This window comes from Eretmochelys imbricata, chromosome 11 (assembly GCF_965152235.1).
Source record: "Eretmochelys imbricata isolate rEreImb1 chromosome 11, rEreImb1.hap1, whole genome shotgun sequence".
NCBI lineage: Eukaryota > Metazoa > Chordata > Testudines > Cheloniidae > Eretmochelys > Eretmochelys imbricata.
Window position 1 is genome coordinate 7,294,318 of NC_135582.1, and position 21,628 is coordinate 7,315,945.

The window sequence follows — 21,628 nt, forward strand, 5'->3', positions numbered from 1 at the left end:
AAGAACACTGCTGCCTAAACAGACGAAGAATAAATAAATTTTAAAAATCAAATCATTGTCAGCAAATACAAATAAACAACTATGTTGTAAAGTGTAACGATGGGCTTTTAAAGCTTTATGGTGACAAATCTTCAAGTATATCTTTTGTCTTGTCAGTGGTTGATCTACATCATTTCAGAGGCACATCTCTTGTCTGTCTTTGAACTTGAAAACAAGGGCATCTGACTATCTATGCACATATATAGCCCTCCTTGCTGTAATATGGAATTTATCTTCCTATAGCCCCTGTGGGGTAGAGAGCTAATTCCCCCCCTACAGCTAGCTCACGAAAGCTTATGCTCAAATAAATTGGTTAGTCTCTAAGGTGCCACAAGTACGCCTTTTCTAATTGCTTGTGGTTTACTCTCTCATGCACTTTTTATGGTCTTAATTTTAGGTTTCCCTTTGCTCCTTACATCTGTTTCATTTTCTTTTTTTCTTTTGCCTTGTTCCCATGATCAGAGAAACGTTCCGTGCTGAGAAGTCAATACCTCTGGGCTGTTAATCACTCGGAATGCTGCCCAAGCCTGAACTCCATTTCTGTTTGTTTTCTGCTTCTCAAAATAAAGAGGGAACCTACTTGATAAGCCTTTAGAAGTGCAGTAGATTTGTATTTGTTTGTTTCCTCTACGTTTAATAAGCAAAGGAAAGCCACGTTAGTGTACTTTCCAGACTTTCAGAAAGAATATCTTCATAACAAGTATATAGTCCCTTTCCAATTTCCGTAGGTGCTTAACAAGATCATCCCATATATGGAATTCAAGGAGAATCAAACAGCTAAACCACAAACAGCCATTTATTTCAATGTAAGCACAAGGACTGCTTAGATGCTTCTCTTGTCTGAAGCATGCCTGCGGGTACCAAAGGAATTATATCAAATCACATACACTTGCCAGTTAATGCTACTTGTAAACTTTATTAATTTTGTGTTGTCCAATATATGCTGAGTTAATACACATGGATCACATTATCCAATATGTATTGATATTGTGTATTTAATGCATATATTATAATGCAAATATAACATTATATTGTATGTATATTTCTAGCAGTTACATGGCCTGAATTGGCCTATGTCTTTTTATAATCCTATACACTTGTTGAAATCCCATAACACTTGGGAAAGCTGAAGTCAGCTTTGCCATTAGAAAATAAACTTGTCAGAGGCAAAATACATTAATGTTCTATGCCAGTACAAGCTGGGGAGGTACTTTCATAGATTGTACCTGGAATTCTAATATCCAAAACCTAAGGACAGGAACAGAGCCACAAGTTAAGGAACTGGGACAAACTGGTGGGATGGATTTTAGTGATGTGTAAATTGTTCTATAACTTATAAAATCCTCCTATAAATACTCCAAAATGAAATATGTAACTTTGGGAGCATATCTTCTGTGGAAGGTGAATTTAAGAACACTGCACAAGGCGGCTTCGCAGACAGTGGCATCATATAGAGGATCTTCCTGTACTATATTATTGGCTTTTAGCAATAAACCTGAGTGATATTGGCTATTTGATCTCTTGAATATATTTCATTCCAAACCAAAGTGTGGTCAAGCAATTGTCTATCCAGTTTATCCACAGATAGTAACGGAGAGTCATAGACCTTGATGTCCTTTGCATTGCCCCAGAAGAGGTCCAAACCGGGAACAGTTTGGCAACTTTCTCATGATACAATGAGCCATGACAAATAGGCTCAAATGTGAACAATGGTCCCTAGGATCAGGGTGTTTACTCTGCCTCTCCTCACCATTTCCAGCTTCTCATTCCAAAGAAAAACACTGATGGTGGTCATAAACAAAATCCATTTGTCTTGGAATTCTAGCAACAGGGTAACATTTGCTGTGCTTAGTACACTCATAGAATATCAGGGTTGGAAGGGACCTCAGGAGGTCATCTAGTCCAACCCCCTGCTCAAAGCAGGGCCAATCCCCAACTAACTCAATTAGATCCACTGCATACTAATGCTTTGCACCTCTCCTTGTGGCCAGGAGTCACGCTAGCTCCTCAGCAGGAGATCCAGCCCATCTGATGGGAATGAGATGGGAGGGAGCATATGGTGACTAAAATAATATCAGCACAAACTTTGTGGCACTGCTCCCACTATCTTTCAATGGGGCTGCAGCAAACCATGGCTTACACAGACCCCAAGGGAGATTAATTAATGGGGGGAAATCAGTGCCATTCTATCATCCTATGTGATGTATATCAGCTAATGTTGGTCTCCATTGTCAAGGATGTCTGTGGGAAGAACATGGAGAGAAACTCGCTTTAGTTTTAAAGGACAGTTGAAATCGGCTGTGACATTTCTAAGTACCACAGAATCATTGGTGGGTAATGAGGAAAGAGGAACCAATCCACTGACATAGGCTTTGAGTTCTAGTTCTAGGTAATAGATACATTCAAATATTTCCAGCCGTGTAGGACACACCCAACCTCTTCTTGCTGAGTAAAACAATTATCCTTGGAAAGAAAGGGTCATGGATATGGTAGCTATGGTGGGATGATGAATCAAAGAGGAAAGAGATCAACAGAAAGCACAACGGCATGTTCACTTTCTCCATAAGGGTAGCTGATCAGAAGTCAGTCAACGCTGAAATTTGACATGGGCTTTCTATGGCTGATCTCAGTTAAGACAAAACTTTAAATACAAAACAATTTGTCATGGTGAGAAAAAAAGACTCTACACGGAATGAAACTGGGAGGGTTAATTACAGGATATGCCATTCACTTACCCCAGTGACTCAACTAATCTCTCATGTGGTTTCACTTGCAGTTATTCAATCACATATTCAATGGCCACAATAGAAGAGAAATGTTACAAGAATCCTCTATATATGTAGATGGACAGTGAATAGATCACATGCCAGTAGATGGCACACAAGAATATTGTTCCCAGGTTTTGTATGACTAGTAAAATTTGGCGTTGAGCATTGCAAACCAGAAGCTATTTGCAGCTCTTTATATACAGCTTTAACAAGATTTATTACTGTGCATAGCTCATTACAGGTAAGATGGCAAGATTTTTGTGCCCAAAGAGCTAATTTAGGTCCTATCTACACTCTGAAATAGCCCAGATTCTGCAATCTGTGTGGCTGCACAAATGCGGTGAAGTTAATTGCACTCTTCCCATTTACTACAGTGGGCCTTGACCAAGCCCCAGTTGAGCTAGTCAGGAGTAGCCAGGTTTGAAACTGGCCACAAATTGATGAATCAAGCACAGGCAAACTTTTAAGAGTAGGGAGGGGATAGCAGAGGAAGGAAACAGAAAAGGGCAATGAGATTACAAAGCAGAAGCATAAATGTATCATGATGGTTAGAAATAATAACACTATAATTAAAACATGGCCATTTTAATAAACTCATTTCTTAACAGCCTCCCAGAACAAGTTTGTTTCTGCTTAACGAAGGGGTTAACTTTCAGCCAATGTGAACTGGCACACAAATATTCAAAGATAGATATAGCAAATCATAGAATCATAGAATATCAGGGTTGGAAGGGACTTCAGGAGGTCATCTAGTCCAACCCCCTGCTCAAAGCAGGACCGATCCCCAACTAAATCATCCCAGCCAGGGCTTTGTCTAGCCTGACCTTAAAAATATCTAAGGAAGGAGATTCCACCACCTCCCTAGGTAACGCATTCCAGTGTTTCACCACCCTCCTAGTGAAAAAGTTTTTCCTAATATCCAACCTTGACCTCCCCCACTGCAACTTGAGACCATTACTCCTCATTCTGTCATCTGCTACCACTGAGAACAGTCTAGATCCATCCTCTTTGGAATCCCCTTTCAGGTAGTTGAAAGCAGCTATCAAATCCCCCCTCATTCTTCTCTTCCGCAGACTAAACAATCCCAGTTCTCTCAGTCTCTCCTCATAAGTCATGTGTTCCAGTCCCCTAATCATTTTTCTTGCCTTCCGCTGGACTCTTTCCAATTTTTCCACATCCTTCTTGTTGTGTGGGGCCCAAAACTGGACACAGTACTCCAGATGAGGCCTCACCAATGTCGAATAGAGGGGAACGATCACGTCCCTCGATCTGCTGGCAATGCCCCTACTTATACATCCCAAAATGCCATTGGCCTTCTTGGCAACAAGGGCACACTGTTGACTCATATCCAGCTTCTTGTCCACTGTACCCCTAGGTCCTTTTCTGCAGAACTGCTGCCGAGCCATTCGGTCCCTAGTCTGTAGCGGTGCATGGGATTCTTCCATCCTAAGTGCAGGTCTCTGCACTTGTTCTTGTTGAACCTCATCAGATTTCTTTTGGCCCAATCCTCTAATTTGTCTAGGGCCCTCTGTATCCTATCCCTGCCCTCCAGCGTATCTACCTCTCCTCCCAGTTTAGTGTCATCTGCAAACTTGCTGAGGGTGCAATCCACACCATCCTCAAGATCATTTATGAAGATATTGAACAAAACTGGCCTGAGGACCGACCCTTGGGGCACTCCCCTTGATACCGGCTGCTAACTAGACATGGAGCCATTGATCACTACCTGTTGAGCCCGACAATCTAGCCAACTTTCTATCCACCTTATAGTCCATTCATCCAGCCCATACTTCTTTAACTTGCTGGCAAGAATACTGTGGGAGACTGTGTCAAAAGCTTTGCTAAAGTCAAGGAACAACACGTCCACCACTTTCCCCTCATCCACAGAGCCAGTTATCTCTGATAACAAATGATCTTCCTTTGTCTCTATGAAAAGACGGTGATTACCTGAGGGAAAATAGTCCTGCTTTGTGTTATTCAGCGACACATAAAGAGGCCCATTTGTTTGAGTATTCCCCCCCACAAGCTTTCATAACCAAATAAGGTGAAATGAAATGAAAGAAAAAAAAATAAAACCAGAACAAAAGTGACATTTGAAGTAGTGTCATATGTCCTTCCACTGTCACCACAATACAGATGTCTGCCCTCTTGTCTTCGGGTTGCATCTCTTGGAGTGTTGCCAGACTTGGAACAACACAGAGAACAAATCTGTACTGTGGCATAAGGAGTTTAGATGGGCCTGAGACACAACATTCCAAACTGGATGCAGATTTAGACTTCAAGCACACTTCCCTCCCACAAAGTTCAGGACTCCAGAAATCCAGTTTGGCCTGTTGCAGAAAGAGATAACATCTGTCAAAATCTGAGGTGTATCCGTATTTGGAATCCAAACCTACCTGCCTCAAATTCTGGAGAACTGGATTTAGGATCCACCATTTTTATTTGGGCCCATCTATAATAACAATCTGGTTTAGTGATCATCATTGTGTCTTTATCAAGACTGCAGGAAACTTGTATAGCCATGGTGAACAAAGGGGAAATGTAACAGCCTACATTAAAAACAAAGTTCTCTGCAGTCCACCATCCATGTTCTTATCTATTGCACTGGAAAAGCATGGAATTTCCACTAATGACAGTGAGCATCTGTAACAGGGTGTGCCACACATTTCTGTTCCCTGCCAGAGACCCCCACTGCCTTAGTGCCCCCGCCCCAGGAAGCTGCCCTTTAAAGAAAAGAAAAGAAAAGAAAAGAAAAGAAAAGAAAAGAAAAGAAAAGAAAAGCAGTAAGTCTGAAATTCAACAAGTTGCCTTGAAAGCCCTCACAGCGTCAACTGCTGGTGGAACCAGTGAGATTTAGTCCTCCAGTGGCTGGAAGGGCTGGGACTAGGCAGAGGCCAATCAGGACTCAGAAGGCCAGATAAAAAGCACTGGCTACTTCTAATGCAGCTAGTTCTGGGTGAATCCAGGGCTTGGAAGGAAGGTATCAGCCTAACCTTGACAACATTGACCCTGGATATCTAGGAAGGAGTAGTGTTTTAATATTATAGGCTTCAATACCAAGATAGCTATCTTGAGTTGAGATTTGTTTTCTGTTAACCCTAAAAGGGGAATGGACTGAGAGCTGGCCTGCCAAGAGGTCCACAGAAGTGACAAACCATTACAGAACCAAAACACAAGGGGGTGCTAAAGAATAAGGACCGTTCTAGAGAATAAGGACTGTCCTAAGCCCAGGGTGTGTTCTGGTGGTGAGTGAACAGAACTGCAGAGGCCCATTCGTAGAGCACATGCAAAATCTGGTTTGTCTGCTTCTCCTACTGGGAAAATTAGAAGTTCAAATGAAATGCATGTGCACACCAACTCAGTGAGTGCCTTATGACTGCATATCATCACATTAATAATGAATAAAATACACAATAGAGATATGTAGTGCAGAACAGAGAAGATCAAAGGACATTAATTATCAAATTTTCAGGTGCAAGACATCTACTTCTATCTTTTGCTCCAGCAGCTGGCTGTGCCTATAATAATGCAAATTTATAGGTACAAAAATTAGATGTAACTTTGGCCTTGAAAATCTTGCTTGAAGGGTTTGCAACACAATGTGTTTTGTAGGAAGAATCCAGTACACATTTATGAACACTGGAGTGCGATTGCTTGTGCTGGAAGAAGATGAAAGTGATCACATCACAGAACAAGATGTGAAAATAAGACATATAAAAAAGAATGGAATATTGTAGCCTGACTCAAGAATGCATGAAGCAAATTGGCTCTAGCACGAAACCTTAGGTGTCTGCTGCTCTTGAAGGCTTTCAGTTGCTAATAGATAATCTGACACTTGTTTGAAATCAAGCATCGGAAATAGATGTAGCTATACTTTCTTGTAGCTATGAATTCCCAAAGTATTTGTGCTATTTCTAGCATATGCACATTGTCATGTGCTTGCATGTGCATGCTGCATGTTAGTCTATGGCTTTGTGATGTAATGTATATCTTGCCTTCTCCATTTCCCCTCAATTACAATGTCCTTTAAATAGGGTTAGCACTTAGGAAAGGTGCCAGCCCAGCTGTCACGGAGATTGGGGTCTGTCATATTTCCCCATCCATGGTCCAGCAAGGACACCCATTCTGGGCTGCAGGTGCCTGAGCCATCACTTCTCTTGGGCAGAGACAGGCATCTCTCTTCCTCATGACCAGGGTATTTCAAAGATGCACAGTCCCCTTTCTACGTTGTGTTAATGCCAGCAAGTCTGATTGCCTAAGCAGGCCTGCTTGGCTTTCTCCTCAGAGGCTATAAAAAGCATAATTGCCCACCATTGTAAGTTACCACAGAGCTCTTTCTGAGCAAGCACATTTATTCTTAAAGTGAAAGCACTGCAGAGAAAACATATAAAGCCAATAAAAGAACCTACATGCATGCATATCAGCTTATCAGAGATCACCCTTCCCTCTCCCAACTCCAACAAGGGCTCTCGTAAGTGACAGTCCTTCAAACTTTTTTGTGACACAGAGGACCATTGGTCATTCACTACTCTTTGTCAGCAGCTCTTATCAGGTTGGCCATACTTACAACATCTAACACACTGTTGTCATAATCTGTATCTAACAGGTGTTGTGTAAGGTAGCATTGGAAAACTAATCACATAGATATTCTCACATGTTACATGTATGGCAAACCCCTAAAGCATTGCCCAGATGTGCAGGAAATATGGGACTAAAATGTGTTTAAAAAAGGCAACTCTGGTTTTTTTTCCAGAAGAAGGAAAGGCTGACACCTCCCTCCAGGTGCAGTCACAGTCAATTGTCTATCCACTGGCATATCGGAGATTGCAGGAGCAGATCAATTTGCAGAGTAGAAATCACCAGTGGAGTTGAAACCAGCATGGACACTTCACCACCTGATTCCCCAGCTCCTTTCTCACAGCATGAATCAATATCAGAAAAATACATTTCAAAGATTCACCGGACTAAACACTGGGCAAAGAAGCCCTGAGATGTTCTTCACCCTGAGGAGACCAGGAAAACCAGCGCCTTAGACTCTTAAAGCTGGAGCTAAATTATTGCCAGTAAAATCCAATAGACACATGGGAGAGATGGAAAAATAATTATTAGGTGCTTGTGCTTTTTCTCTGCACAGAAATAAAGTCACAGTTGTGTCAGATAAGGGGGGATACTCATGCCTTTTGGACTCAATGAAGGCAATCTGGGGACCAGGCCATACCATCACATGACCCCCATATGGCCCCACTCCCCCTTGAGTGGCATCAGTATGCTACATGCCACATAAGAGCTGGACTCCCCCCCAACCCCTCCACACACACACACACACATTTATCTTTGTCTAGGGCTGGGGTCTCCACGCTTTCCTTTCTCCGTATCCACAGGTGATTTAGCGTATGTCCAGGGGGAGATAGCACAAAGCCCTCACCCAACTGAGCACGGTGCTTTGTGTGTGGGGAACTCTCCACCATCAACCCAGCAGAAGTCTTTGAAACCTTAGCTCTCCCACGAAGATACAGCCTGGTAGAATAATCAATCCCCCACCCTGGCTAACTGGTGTCTGGAAGCCTGTTTGATACAAATTGATGATATCTCAGATCCCAAACCTACCACGCATACCATTGGCACTGGTTTGAGCAGTTCTAGCAGAAAAGCCCCCCACCCCCAGAGATGGCCTCACCCCGTGGACGAGGAAAGCTCGCATTGCTTCTTGCCTGTGATGTGTCTGCTATGTAGATTATTAATTTTCCAGGACTATTAATCCAGATCCTTTTGAAAACCCTGAAAACCAACATTTTCAAGACACCCATCATGGTGACCAGTGTATTTTACTTAGGTCAGTGCTTGACTGATGAGGGGGAAAGGAAGGGGGACTTTGTATTTTGCAGATGTTCCTTTCTTGGCTACATTGCTGTACATGCTCCCCGACATGACTAACAGTTGGCAACTAGTCTGACGATACTGGAAATGTGTTGATGCTCCGTCCCAGTGCTAGGCAGTTGTGCGCGCACACGGACTACACTGGGAATTTGATGCCTCCCTGCCTTAGCAGATAGGCTAGGCACATTTCTAGACTGGCTTGAAAATGTGCAGCTGCTCCCTGCTGACACTGGGCTGTGTTGGGATTTGAGCGTGCTCCTACTCTCTTGCCCTGGCTGGCTTGCCGTGCACACTGCCACGCTGGGTGGGCAGTTTGCAGATGCTTTGTCCTCAGGTTTTTAGTTTACAGGGAACATTGGATGTACAGGAGCCAAAGCATGCCCCTTGAATAAGACAGAAGTGAGGTAAGCCCCTCAAAGTAACAAGGGCCCTCCCAGGTCTCCCTGTAATTGGAGCAGTGCTTGGGGTAGACTTTAGTGAAGTAGTCCAATTTCAGACTGGGGGGAGGGGGGGTCACCTGGAGCACCTACTAGCATGCACTACACCCTACACTGGCTACCCATTCACTTCCAGTTGCCATTCTAGGGTCTGATGATCAACATCGAGGGCCCCATCAAGCAAAGCACATAAGCACACGGATAACTATAATCAAGTTAATAGCCCCACTGAGGTCAAAAAGGCTGTTTCATTTGCTTAACATTAAGAATAGGTTTGGTGCTCTGCCCGACTGAGGCCCAAATCCCTACACATTCTGTCATCTGTTTATCCAGATGCCACCCTCTGTCCTGTTGTGGAATTTGAAGTCTCAGCTGTTAGAACTGATGCTCAACCTCCCTCAGATCCAGCCCCAGGGACTTGTTAAGGACTATTTAGAAAAGCTGGATGCGCACATGTTCTTTCACCACTGAGGCTGCTCACCTCCTCCCCATACTGTGCTGCCCAGTGCAGCAGTCTGGGAGCTGACCTTGTCTGTGAAGACCAAGGCAAAAAAAAGCATTGAGTAATTCAGCTTTTTCCTCATCACCTGTCAGTAGGTTGTCTCCCCCATTGAGTAAGGGTCTCACATTTTACCTGATCTTCGTGCTGATAAAATACCTGTAGAAACTCTTCATGTCACCCTTCACATCCCTTGTTAGCTGTAACTCCAATTGTGCTTTGGCCTTCCTGATTACACCCCTGAATGCTCAAGCAATATTTTTATACTCCACTCTAGTTATCTGTCCAAGTTTCCACTTCTTGTAAGCTTCCTTTTTGTGTTTAAGCTCACCAAAGATTTTCTGTTAAGCCAAGCTGGTTGCCGGCCATATTTGCTATTCTTTCTGCACATCAGGATGGTTTGTTCCTGTGCCCTCAGTAAGGATTCATTAAAATATAGCCAGCTCTCCTGGACTCCTTTCTCCCTCATATTAGCCTCCCAGGGGATCCTGCCCATTAGTTCCCTGAGGGTGTCAAAGTCTGCTTTTCTGAAGTCCAGGGTCCGTATTCTGCTGCTCTTTCTTCCTTTTGTCAGAATCCTGAACTCAACAATCTCATGGTCACTGCTGCCCAGGTTGCCACCCACTTCTACTTCCCATACCAATTCTTCCCTATTTATGGGCAGCAGGTCAAGGGGAGCACGTCCCCTAGTTGGTTTCTCCAGCACTTGCACCAGGAATTTTCCCCAACACTCTCCAAAAACTTCCTGGATTGTCCGTGCGCTGCTATATTGCTGGCCCTGGGTGAGCATGCTGAGGGAATTGGCGGATGTGATTGCAGAGCTATTGGCCATTATCTTTGAGAACTCGTGGTGATCAGTGGAGGTCCCAGATGATTGGAAAAAGGCAAATATAGTGCCCATCTTTAAAAAAGGGAAGAGGGAGAATCTGGGGAATGACAGACTGGTCAGCCTCATCTCAGTCCCTGGAAAAATCATGGAGCAGGTCCTCAAGGAATCCATTTTGAAGCACTTGGAGGAGAGAAAGGTGATCAGGAACAGTCCACATAGATTCACCAAGGGCAAGTCATGTCTGATCAACCTGATTGCTTCTATGATGAGATAACTGGCTCTGTGGATATGGGGAAAGTGGTGGACAGGATATATCTTGACTTTAGCAAAGCTTTTGATACAGTGTCCCACAGTATTCTTGCCAGCAAGTTAAAAAATATGGATTGGATAAATAGACTATAAGGTGGATAGAAAGCTGGCTAGATCGTCAGGCTCAACAGGTAGTGATCAATGACTCGATGTCTAGTTGGCAGCCGGTATCAAGAGGAGTGCCCCAGGGCTCAGTCCTGGGGCCAGTTTGTTCAACATCTTCATTAATTATCTGGATGATGGGATGGATTGCACCCTCAGCAAGTTCGCAGATGACACGAAGCTGTGGGGAGAGGTAGATATGTTGGAGGGTAGGGATAGGGTCCAGAGTGACCTAGACAAATTGGAGGATTGGGCCAAAAGAAATCTGGTGAGATTCAAAAAGGACAAGTGCAGAGTCCTGCACTTAGGACAGAAGAATCCCACGCACTGCTACAGGCTGGGGACTGACTGGCTAAGTGGCAGTTCTGCAGAAAAGGACCTGGGGATTATGGTGAACAAGAAGCTGGATATGAGTCAACAGTGTGCCCTTGTTACCAAGAAGGCTAACAGCATATTGGGCTGCATTAGTAGGAGCATTGCCAGCAGATTGAGGGAAGTGATTATTCCCCTCTATTCAGCACTGGTGAGGCCAAATCTGGAGTATTGCATCCAGTTTTGGACCCCCCACTACAGAAGGATGTGGACAAATTGGAGAAAGACCAGTGGAGGGCAAGCAAAGTTATTAGGGGGCTGGGGCACATGACTTATGATGAGAGGCTGAGAGAACTGGGCTTATGTAGTCTGAAGAGGAGAAGAGTGAGGGGGGATTTGATAGCAGCCTTCAGCTACCTGAAGCAGGGTTCCAAAGAGGATGGAGCTAGACTATTCTCAGTGGTGGCAGATGACAGAACGAGGAGAAATGGTCTCAAGTTGCAGTGGGGGAGGTCTAGGTTGGATACTAGTAAAAACTATTTCACTAGGAGGGTGGTGAAGCACTGGAATGGGTTACCTGGGAGGTGGTGGAATCTCCATCCTTAGAGATTTTTAAGGCCCGGCTTGACAATGCCCTGGCTGGTTGGGGCTGGTCCTGCTTGAGCAGGAGGTTGGACTAGATGACCTCCTGAGGTCTCTTCCAACCCTAATCTTCTATGATTCTATGCTTTGCTCTCCAATGCTGGCAGTGGAGTGTTCTCAGTTGCATGCCCTTGGCCTTGGATGTGTCTCAGAATGACCATCAGAGCCTGAATTGGTTGAAGCATCAGGCTCATTTTGGTCTGACAAGCTTCTGACTGTCTTATTTTATTTCAATGGGAGTTGGATGGGGGGGTTTTAGGTGGGTTTTGTCTGTTGAGGGATGGATTGGTTTCTTTGGATTAGGCAACCTTTATGAATGGTTGGAAAGTGTGACTTATGCATGTTAAATAATATTGGACTTGATGTAGTGTCCATTGAGGGTAATAGGAAGATTCCCAATTGCCTTAAAATTGATGTTTTAGCTGGCACATTGTCCAACCACCTGGTTGCTTTTATTCGTGTCACTATATATGGTAATAAATAAGAAGTTAGTTCCAGGTTTTATTTTTCATCTCTTTTCTATTCATCTTTTTCCAATAGCATTTTTTTTAAATTACTGCTTTACCTATTCAGTGAATACTGCAAATCAAATAAAATTAACTGATCATCCATGTATTCTTCTTGATTAAGCCTCCAAGGATTAATTTTCTGCTTATTTGCAATTTACAGTAAAATTCATATTCATTCCAGTGTCTCTGACCACTTGCTGTAATTCTTAAACATTTATACCAATATTTCATACAAGATGGAGTACCAGATTAATCCAAATATGAAGTCAGAATTTACCCGATATGGGATAATTTGTCTCTTATCGACAAAATCAAAGACACTTAAGCAATGAGCATGCAAGATGTTCTTCACAGTTTTGCATGAGACAACCTTATTAGAAGGATGATCATATGTGGCAAAGTGACTTGAAATAAATTGGCCAACGTAATTGGAAATATAATACTTTAAATAAATCTCACCTATTAAAAATTCATTTATCTATCATGATAAAGTGGAATAATTGTATATGATTTTATTTAAACCTCTCAGCATTGTTCTTCCAAAACATTGCGCAAAACAATTCATGGAAATCACAATTACAATACTCTGAGAAGGAAAGTCAGTATAGACAGCCATGCTACACTTGAGCCTTATTTGGAGTGCTCATTTTTTCCTTCAAGCTTTCACCAGTTGTGTCTTGTTACCTCTAAGATCCCACCTTTTTCCCATAGGAAGTCTCTCACCAATTGGTTAGATCAAGGGCTTGTATGTCAATAGACCTGGGTTCTCTTCTTGGTTCTGCCTTGGCTTGATTGGACAAGTCACTTCATCTCTTGTTGCATACAAATGTAAAAAGTAGATGACAATGCCCACCTTTGCCAAGCACTTTGAGATCCTTGGATGAAAGGTACTGAAGGAAAATGCAAATCATTTTAATGTCATGAAGATCATAATTTTTCTGCCTACTCAATAAAATTCACCTTTCTGTAAAGGGCCAACACAGGCTTATGCATTACTTATTGTTTCCTTGTGCTCCACCTGTCTGTTCTATCCATCTCTCGTCTTATAGATTGTAACCTCCCTTAGAACAGGAACCATCCTTTTGTTAGGTGTTTGTACAACACCTAGCACCGTCGGGACCATGACTGAGATCCACAGGCACTACCATAATAATTCATAAGTCCCACTTCAGCCTGCAAGAATTGGCAAGAAATCTTTTAAAGAAACAGAACTTCACTTTCTTGGTTGTGTTAACTGCAGAGTGAGAGAACAAGAAGAAAATATTAAATGTATAAATAGACATACACACACTAACTTATAGCAAGTCAGAGCTTCAAAGTATTGGAAAGGGAAGATGCTTTTAATGTTTCTTTTTCCCTTTAACCCCCGCCCCCAACAATATAGGTTAGGACATTCCATACAAAAAGCTTTGTTAAAAGTATATTACAGTTATGCACTCCAAGGTCAGGAAATGCCAACATTTTAATTGTAACCTAATTCTGCCCGCTTGTGCATGCGGATTATGATACAGTCTTAATTACTGATCATATGTTATTTCTCAAATCAAAGAGCCTAATTTCCAGAATGGCTGAGCAGCCACAGCTCCCCATTGGCATCAGCACTTCTGAAGATCAGACCCATAAAATATAATCTCCTCCAACGTTTTCTGGAACATTAGATTCACACTTGTCATATATTGTAGTGCTGCGTACTATGGGAAAGCAGAATTCATAGGAGTCATTTGTATGAAAAGTAAAGTACTTACGTGCAGACTACATATTAAGTGTTCAATACAGAGTAACAGTAAAAGTTTGCTAATATATGTATATATATCACCTTAGTTTGCAGGTAAGTCAGCTTTGTAATTATGATGACCTTAGTTCCTGATTTATATTTTAGGTAGATTTGTAATCAACTGTCTCTGCCTCAATTGCATCTAAGGAAAATGGTGGAGTTGGTTGAAAGGCAAACCAATAATGCATGGTGCTGACTAAATTATTAAAATATATTTCTGAGCGAAAAGAAAAGACGTAGTCAATAAAGGTATACTGGGTCATCATGACCATTAAGTTAGTGTAAGCAAACAGGATGGATGTTTCATTTTGCTACCCATGTGTATCTAAGGTAGCGGAAATTAAACAAAAATTGTTGTGTGATCTGAGAAACAGCATGTAAGCGTGTAATTGAATACAGTACTGTAATGTACGTACACAAGGGGCTGAGGTCAGGATGCATGTCCCAACTTTACTTGGTCATTAACTGAATGTTAGGACTTTATAACCCTAACATACTAATGTTTGCCTCACTATAAAAATATGCTCAAGAGTAACATGGACTCTAGCAGTAGCTACCATTCTACCTTTGTTTTTGCATCTATAAACTGTTCCTAATTCACTTCATCCAAACCAGTAATTGCAAAAAGGTCTTTGGTGTCTTTAGGAGAAACGATCAATTTGATGTTCTTGAAGTTGTTCAATATTCTTTTGTGCCTTTCCTTTAGCTACCAGCAGGCACTTTCCGTTCTGCACAGAGTTTATCTAGCTCAGTCATGAAGACCATTTTGCGCCATGAACAACAGGGCACTTTTGCTATGCAAAATACCAAAGTTCTTTTTGCCTAGCATTATTTGAGCTGCGGTGAATGCACCTGACCCCTGGTGTAGCCAAGGAAGAAGGTTCTGTTGTTCTTCAGTCTTTTCTTCTCCAGCAGGTGTCACATGAAACAGAGTGAGGACATTAATATAGGTTCAAGCTGTTGCTGATCACTTTGACAGGCAGGGTGAATAAATCACTGGAACTTCACTCACGCTTTAGACAATGATTTGAAATAACCAGCTGCTATTTAATGGTACATTTGGGGGATGTAACTCAAATCACAGACTTCCAGTTTCTTACCTCATGGAATGGTAGTAAATACTGCTTTGCACTTTTTAGCATCTGCCATCCAAGGATCTCATAGCAATTGTTCCATATTCATTAAGTCTTACACTGCCCATATGATGCAGTTGCCCATTTTAGAAATGAGTTCATTGAGACACAGGGAGCCAAATTTCTCCCACATTTGGGCCTCTCGGTGCTGTCTATGAAGTGAAAAGGGTCCAGAATCTAGTCCTAGACATTCAGAGGAGCTCTCAGCTGTCATAAGGCTGCCATAGATGCTCCTCTACCAACCCATCCTTCCCTCTGCACAACAAAGGAGGAGTTTAGGGCAATGGACAGAGTAACGGGTGGAGGATAGCTTGTGTTCTGCCAGTTCTCTATACAGTCACTTGGAAGCCATAGCCAGCTGCTCTAAGTTAGGCCAGTCCAGGATTGTTCTGACTAGTGCTGGGGCCAGAGCACACACAGCTGGTGAATTAGGGAATCGTCACTTGCTCCCTGATGTTTGCACCCCTCCTGCATGGAAGGGATCTAACAGAGGGAGTCTAGGTCAGAGACATTAAGTTGCCCGCCCAAAGTCACACAAAATGACATTTTCCTCTTCTTACATAGAGCTTTGTTCTGGGAACTCCATGTGAATGGGGTTAAAGCGCCATGGAAGCCAGTAGACAGGTGACATGAATATTGGTATCACAAGAGTGGATCATAGCTGGTGGTTGTTTAAAATAAATGAAGTGTTATATTGGCATCAGGCCATGAATGACAAGGTCAATTTCTTTATACTGACATTTTACCTCTGACACACTAACATTAGTTTGTGATACAATGTCCATCTGCCTATGAGCATATACATTGCACCTGATCCTGATCTCATTTAGATTGTTTTTACAATGTGTAGCTCCATTGACTTCTCTGGAGTTTTTCCTGATTTACATCAGTGCAACGGAGCAGAATCAAGTAGCAGCATAGACTAACATTGAAATTAATTCAATTTTTTAAACCAAATACCTGGTAAATGGATCTCTTGGTGATATTTTCTTGGCTAAAATTAGGAAAATAGAACTGGTACCCTTAGGTAACCTTCACTTTTCGAAAGGAGAAGCCTCAACCCAATACCGTCAGCCTATTTTCATTGCTAAAATGCATGTAAGGACTCGTGGACAGTTGAAATCCAATTAAAAAGTGACCTGTGACTTTTTTCATGCTCTACCAAAAAGTCTTATGTCAAATATTGGATTTTTCCCTACCCCTAACTCAGCAGTCCATATGGTATGAGAGCACCAGATGTCAGTAAAGTGAGTGACCCGTCACAAACTTCTATATAATTTCATTATCATTTACAAATGGAGGACCTGATTTTGCTACCTCAGTGCACTGGGTAGTCCCTTATTGCAGAGTGAGTCATACTGGAATCAATGAAATGAAATCAGTTTGAGGCTCTATCAAATAATCAAATACACACTCATTCTTTTTAATATAGTCTGTTCTCAAATGCTTTTATATGATCATGTGGGTGAGGAGGCACTATATACATATACATTTCTATTTTCATTCTGTTTTGGAGAGAGATCGTTTAGAAAGAATTAAAATGGTCATCTATGAAGAGCTATACGCTTAAATCAAAAGACATTTTTCTATAAGGGGCCAAACTTTGCACCAGTCTGCAAGGAAGCCAATGGGTTTGCAGGAGATATAAATCAACACATACTTGGGCCAGATATTTTTAGAAAACCGTTGGTCAAAACCTGCCTGACTAATTAATGGATAAAAGGAAGAAAAAACCCACAAAAACCTATAAACAGATATTCCTCGCCTTCTATGAAGTGAAAGACAAATGTTGGATGAAATCATCAAAATGGATTCGAACTGCTGGAAGGCATCTGAATTCTACAATGTAGCACGTTTCTCTACCCAGAAAATACCTTCTAAACCAGGCCTCTGCCCATTCAGTTTCTTCAAAGCTAGTATATTCGCCCTCATGTAAATTCCTTACCTTGGAAAAAAGATTACCATCACTCAGAAGATTCTAGAGTAGCAGCCATGTTAGTCTGTATTCGCAAAAAGAAAAGGAGTACTTGTGGCACCTTAGAGACTAACAAATTTATTTGAGCATAAGCTTTCATGAGCTACATCCGATGAAGTGAGCTGTAGCTCACGAAAGCTTATGCTCAAATAAATTTGTTAGTCTCTAAGGTGCCACAAGTACTCCTTTTCTTTTTTCAGAAGATTCTGCACTCCTAAAATGATGTGAAGTCACTTAGACTCTGGCGCACTGTCATAGAATCATAGAATATCAGGGTTGGAAGGGACCTCAGGAGGTCATCTAGTCCAACCCCCTGCTCAAAGCAGGACCAATCCCCAATTTTTGCCGCAAATCCCTAAATGGCCCCCTCCAGGATTGAACTCACAACTCTGAGTTTAGCAGGCCAATGCTCAAACCATTGAGCTATCCCTCACCCCAAAATGATTTTTTCCCCAGAATTTTTCTTTGTGGAGAATTTAGACATTTTTCTCTCCGATTTTGAATGACGCCAAATTTTGAAATCTGGAAATCCTTTGTGAAATGAAATTTCCATCCTCTGCCCATCTCAGTTCACTTTATAGATTAGAATATCAGGGTTGGAAGGGACCTCAGGAGATCTAGTCTAACCCCCTACTCAAAGCTTCTTATCCACTGTAACCCCTAGGTCCTTTTCTGCAGAACTGCTGCCTAGCCATTTGGTCCCTAGTCTGTAGCAGTACATGGGATTCTTCCATCCCAAGTGCAGGACTCTGCACTTGTCCTGGTTGAACCCCATCAGATTTCTTTTGGCTCAATCCTCTAATTTGTCTAGGTCCCTCTGTATCCTATCCCTACCCTCCAGCATATCTACCTCTCCTTCCAGTTTCCTCCTCTACTCCTGTCATCTCAAGAGGTAATTTGGCTCCCGACACTTGTTCTGTGGCACTGACATAAGCAGAGTGTTGGAAATAAGCTGTGATAAGCAACATGTTCTGCACTTTGCCATTTTTAGTAATGAACACATTGATTTTCTATAGCAAATGTGTTTTGAATCCCATCTTGACTTAAGCATGCCTCAGATTAACTGAAACAGATACACACTGGAAAGCTAATATCACTAGATTAAACGGAAGCTTCTTACCTTGCATTCTGAATCTTCATCTACTGTTTCCCACCTCTATGGATTTGCTCCCTCCCAAAGGGTTGACTTGTCTCTAATTTCCCTATGCCATAATCACCCTGAAATGCATATTTATAGGCAGTAATACTAACATTACTTTTATTTAACTAAAAATAATCTAAGTAGACTGAGTGGTGCAGAATACAGACCTGTCACCAATTTGTCACCGGTTGAAACCCAGCCCAAGTCAGTGTGACTGAATTTATAATCACATTCAGTAGGCGACATGCAAGAACTAGAATAAGACTAATTTTTTTCAAGTTATAAGCCTGGATTTTCAGAGGCGATGAGCAGAAGATAGCTGAACTCAATTGCCTCTGAAAATCAAGCCATACATCTCCAGATCATGCTAGCCATCTCTGAGGCCATGGAGAATTAAATCCTCTCTCACAGTCTAGTGATGATGGACTTTCTAGATCAGGTGTGACACAATGGTGGTGTGGCAAACTTCCAGGGTTATTGTCTGTGCTGTATCGGATTTGTGGATAGATTTTAAAATGTAGTTCAAATTGTAAAAGTGCCTATTAGAATTTGTGTGAGAAGTTAACTGCAACACTAAAACTGCCAATCATATAAAAACAGTAAAAATACCCCTCTCCCAGTCACCACCATAAAAAAAAAAAACAGCTGAAAGAGTAGTGGGAAACATTTTCTTCAAATCTCACTGACATCTGAAGATGAAATTCCCTTTGACCAAATTTTGGGGCAGAGATAGATGGGTTCTGTGAACTTTGGAAACACTTGAAAAAGAGAAATTTAAACCTGAATGCTTGCCTGGATTAGATATTTGAATCAGAAATGATACCATGGGAATAATGTGACTAGCCAGTGCAGTGTCAATTATGAAGTCTGAATATGAGCTATTGTCAATGAACACTTCATGCTCCAGACATGTCAGAAAAAATCTACTGAATTTTGCTAATAATTTTGAATAATTAATATGTGCAAGAATTTCATGATCTGCTTACAAATATTTTGCAAACAGATAAAGGAAGAGAAATTTGACAGAGACATTATTTGTTAGCAATTATTCACTTGGCCATTAAAAACAAGAGAAAACAAACCAAGCTAACTCCTTCCTATATAACCCCTCTCCTCTGAAAAACCCTGAGCCTTGCAACACACCAGTAAAGTGAACAAACTCTGTGTTGAACAAATGAAGAATGAATTCCAGAGTTGAGGGCCTTGCACTAGGAAGGAACTGCATTCCTGCTGATGTTCACATATGGGGACTGGTAGCTTGAGTGTCCTACTGACCCTCAACTGCTGCGGTGGAAGTATAGAGGCATATGATCTTAACTGCCTACCACCAAAGCTAAAAACAGCTTGGAAAATTGAATGAATTGAAACAGTACACATATTTCTGAAATATCATTGTAAAATATGCTACATATATAAAACAACTGTCTTCATGTTCTAAATCCTTTCCATCTCTGCTCAATGGTTTCACGACCCTGCTTGTCCCCTTCTCCCTCTTCCCTGCTGGAGGGAGCATCTTCATTATGCTGACCCGAAGCAAGATCCAAAGTGGACTGAAATCAATAGGAGTCTTTCCATCTAATTCAATGGGCTTTTGATCATACCCCAGGAGCCAAAAATTAAGGGGCAATAGTTCCACATTGATCTATCAGGTCCCTATATGTTAGTCAGTGATCAAGCCAGTCTTTAGCCATCCAAGTCTTTGTTAACCTTAGCTGTATTCAGGACTTCAGAGAATGAAACATGAGTGGACACTGAAGGATGTCTCTTCAGCTGAGTACAATATAAATAGATCAAATTATTATTTAATTGTCTCTTTGTATCACAGACACGGGAGATGGGGAACGGGGGAGGGGAGGGAATAATCCAGTCCATCCCTTTTCAAATTTGGGACTGCTCCCTGCTGTGCATTTTCTAGGATCAGAGCAACTAGTTAGAAAGGAAGGAGTTGTGCTAGCTAATGTTACACTTTCAGGAGCTCTGCACAAGGTGGTGTGAAGTGTAGGCCATGGTTTTGCTCTATATTCATGTTTTCTCTCTTCACATGATGTGAAAGTCAATAGATTCAGTATCAGGTCTCCTAACCCACTCCTGTTAATACCATTCTCTTGGGCGGGGGAGAGGGTGGAAATGAAGAGCACCCTGCCCTATTAGTATTTTTCTTGTTTTAACTCTGAAATTTGAAATGTTCCTGTGAGACATAAGCCCCTTAGAAAAACTCCATTAGAATCCTTCATCTGGGCTTTATTGGGCTGTTCTCTCATGGTTTGAACCGGAGACCAATTACCTTTTTCCAAACCATAACTACATTGATGTGAGGTGATGTTCTGCCAGCAAATTGAAAGCAAGTGGGGTGATTTCCCTGCCTCTGATCAAGTATTAAGACAACAGATGTGCTTAAATCGGAAGCTCTTTGGGCCAGGAATCATCTTTTTCTTTTGTGTTTGCGCAGCACCTAGCACCATAGAATCACATGACTAGGGGTTCATAGGCACTACTGCCATGCCAATAGTCTCAGCTGGAAAGAACTCATTAAAAAAAATCCAGAGGAAAAAACATTCTTCTGCCTTTGTAATGGATCAAACTGAACCAAACACCAGCTAATTTTACAAACCTCTTCCCTCAGGCGAGACTGCTCCGTGGTGTGTGCCAACAGGTGCTGACTGCTTTCTGACATACGTTTAGAAGAAAACATTTCTGCTTAATTAAATAGCTTCCACAGTCCTTGACTCCTCCTCAGGAGCACAGGGGGTGGGTCCATTAAAAAGCTAACAAGAGGAGAGGAACGGTGTTCTGGGAGGTCCATATTCATAGCCTCACAGCACGACGCTGCTTCCATTAATCATTTGTAGCATAGTAGCACCCAAAGGTGCTAGGCAAGAGCAGAGACATAGGTGTTGGAAATAGGGGCTCAGGAACTGCTGCTGCACCCCCCTAGCTTGAAGCGGTTTCCATCATATACAGGGTTTACAGTTCTGTTCAAGGGCTCTCAGCACCCCCGCTATACAAAGTCTTCCAGCATCCCTGATCAGAGACCCACAGCACTAGGAGATAACTTATGTGCACATAGGAAGGCACAGTCCCTGCCCTGAATTTTCTTGTTGATCATTCTGAACGCACTGAAAATTTGCTACTAGAAATTTCAGCAAAATAAGGGTAAATGTAGGAGAAACAGCTGCACCTAGTAGGACCTAGAGAACTAATCCATCTTTTAAGGAGAAAGCTTTTTACAGTTTGAATCTGAGAAACAAAGAGGTTCTCTCACCCACATTCTCCCTTCATCCT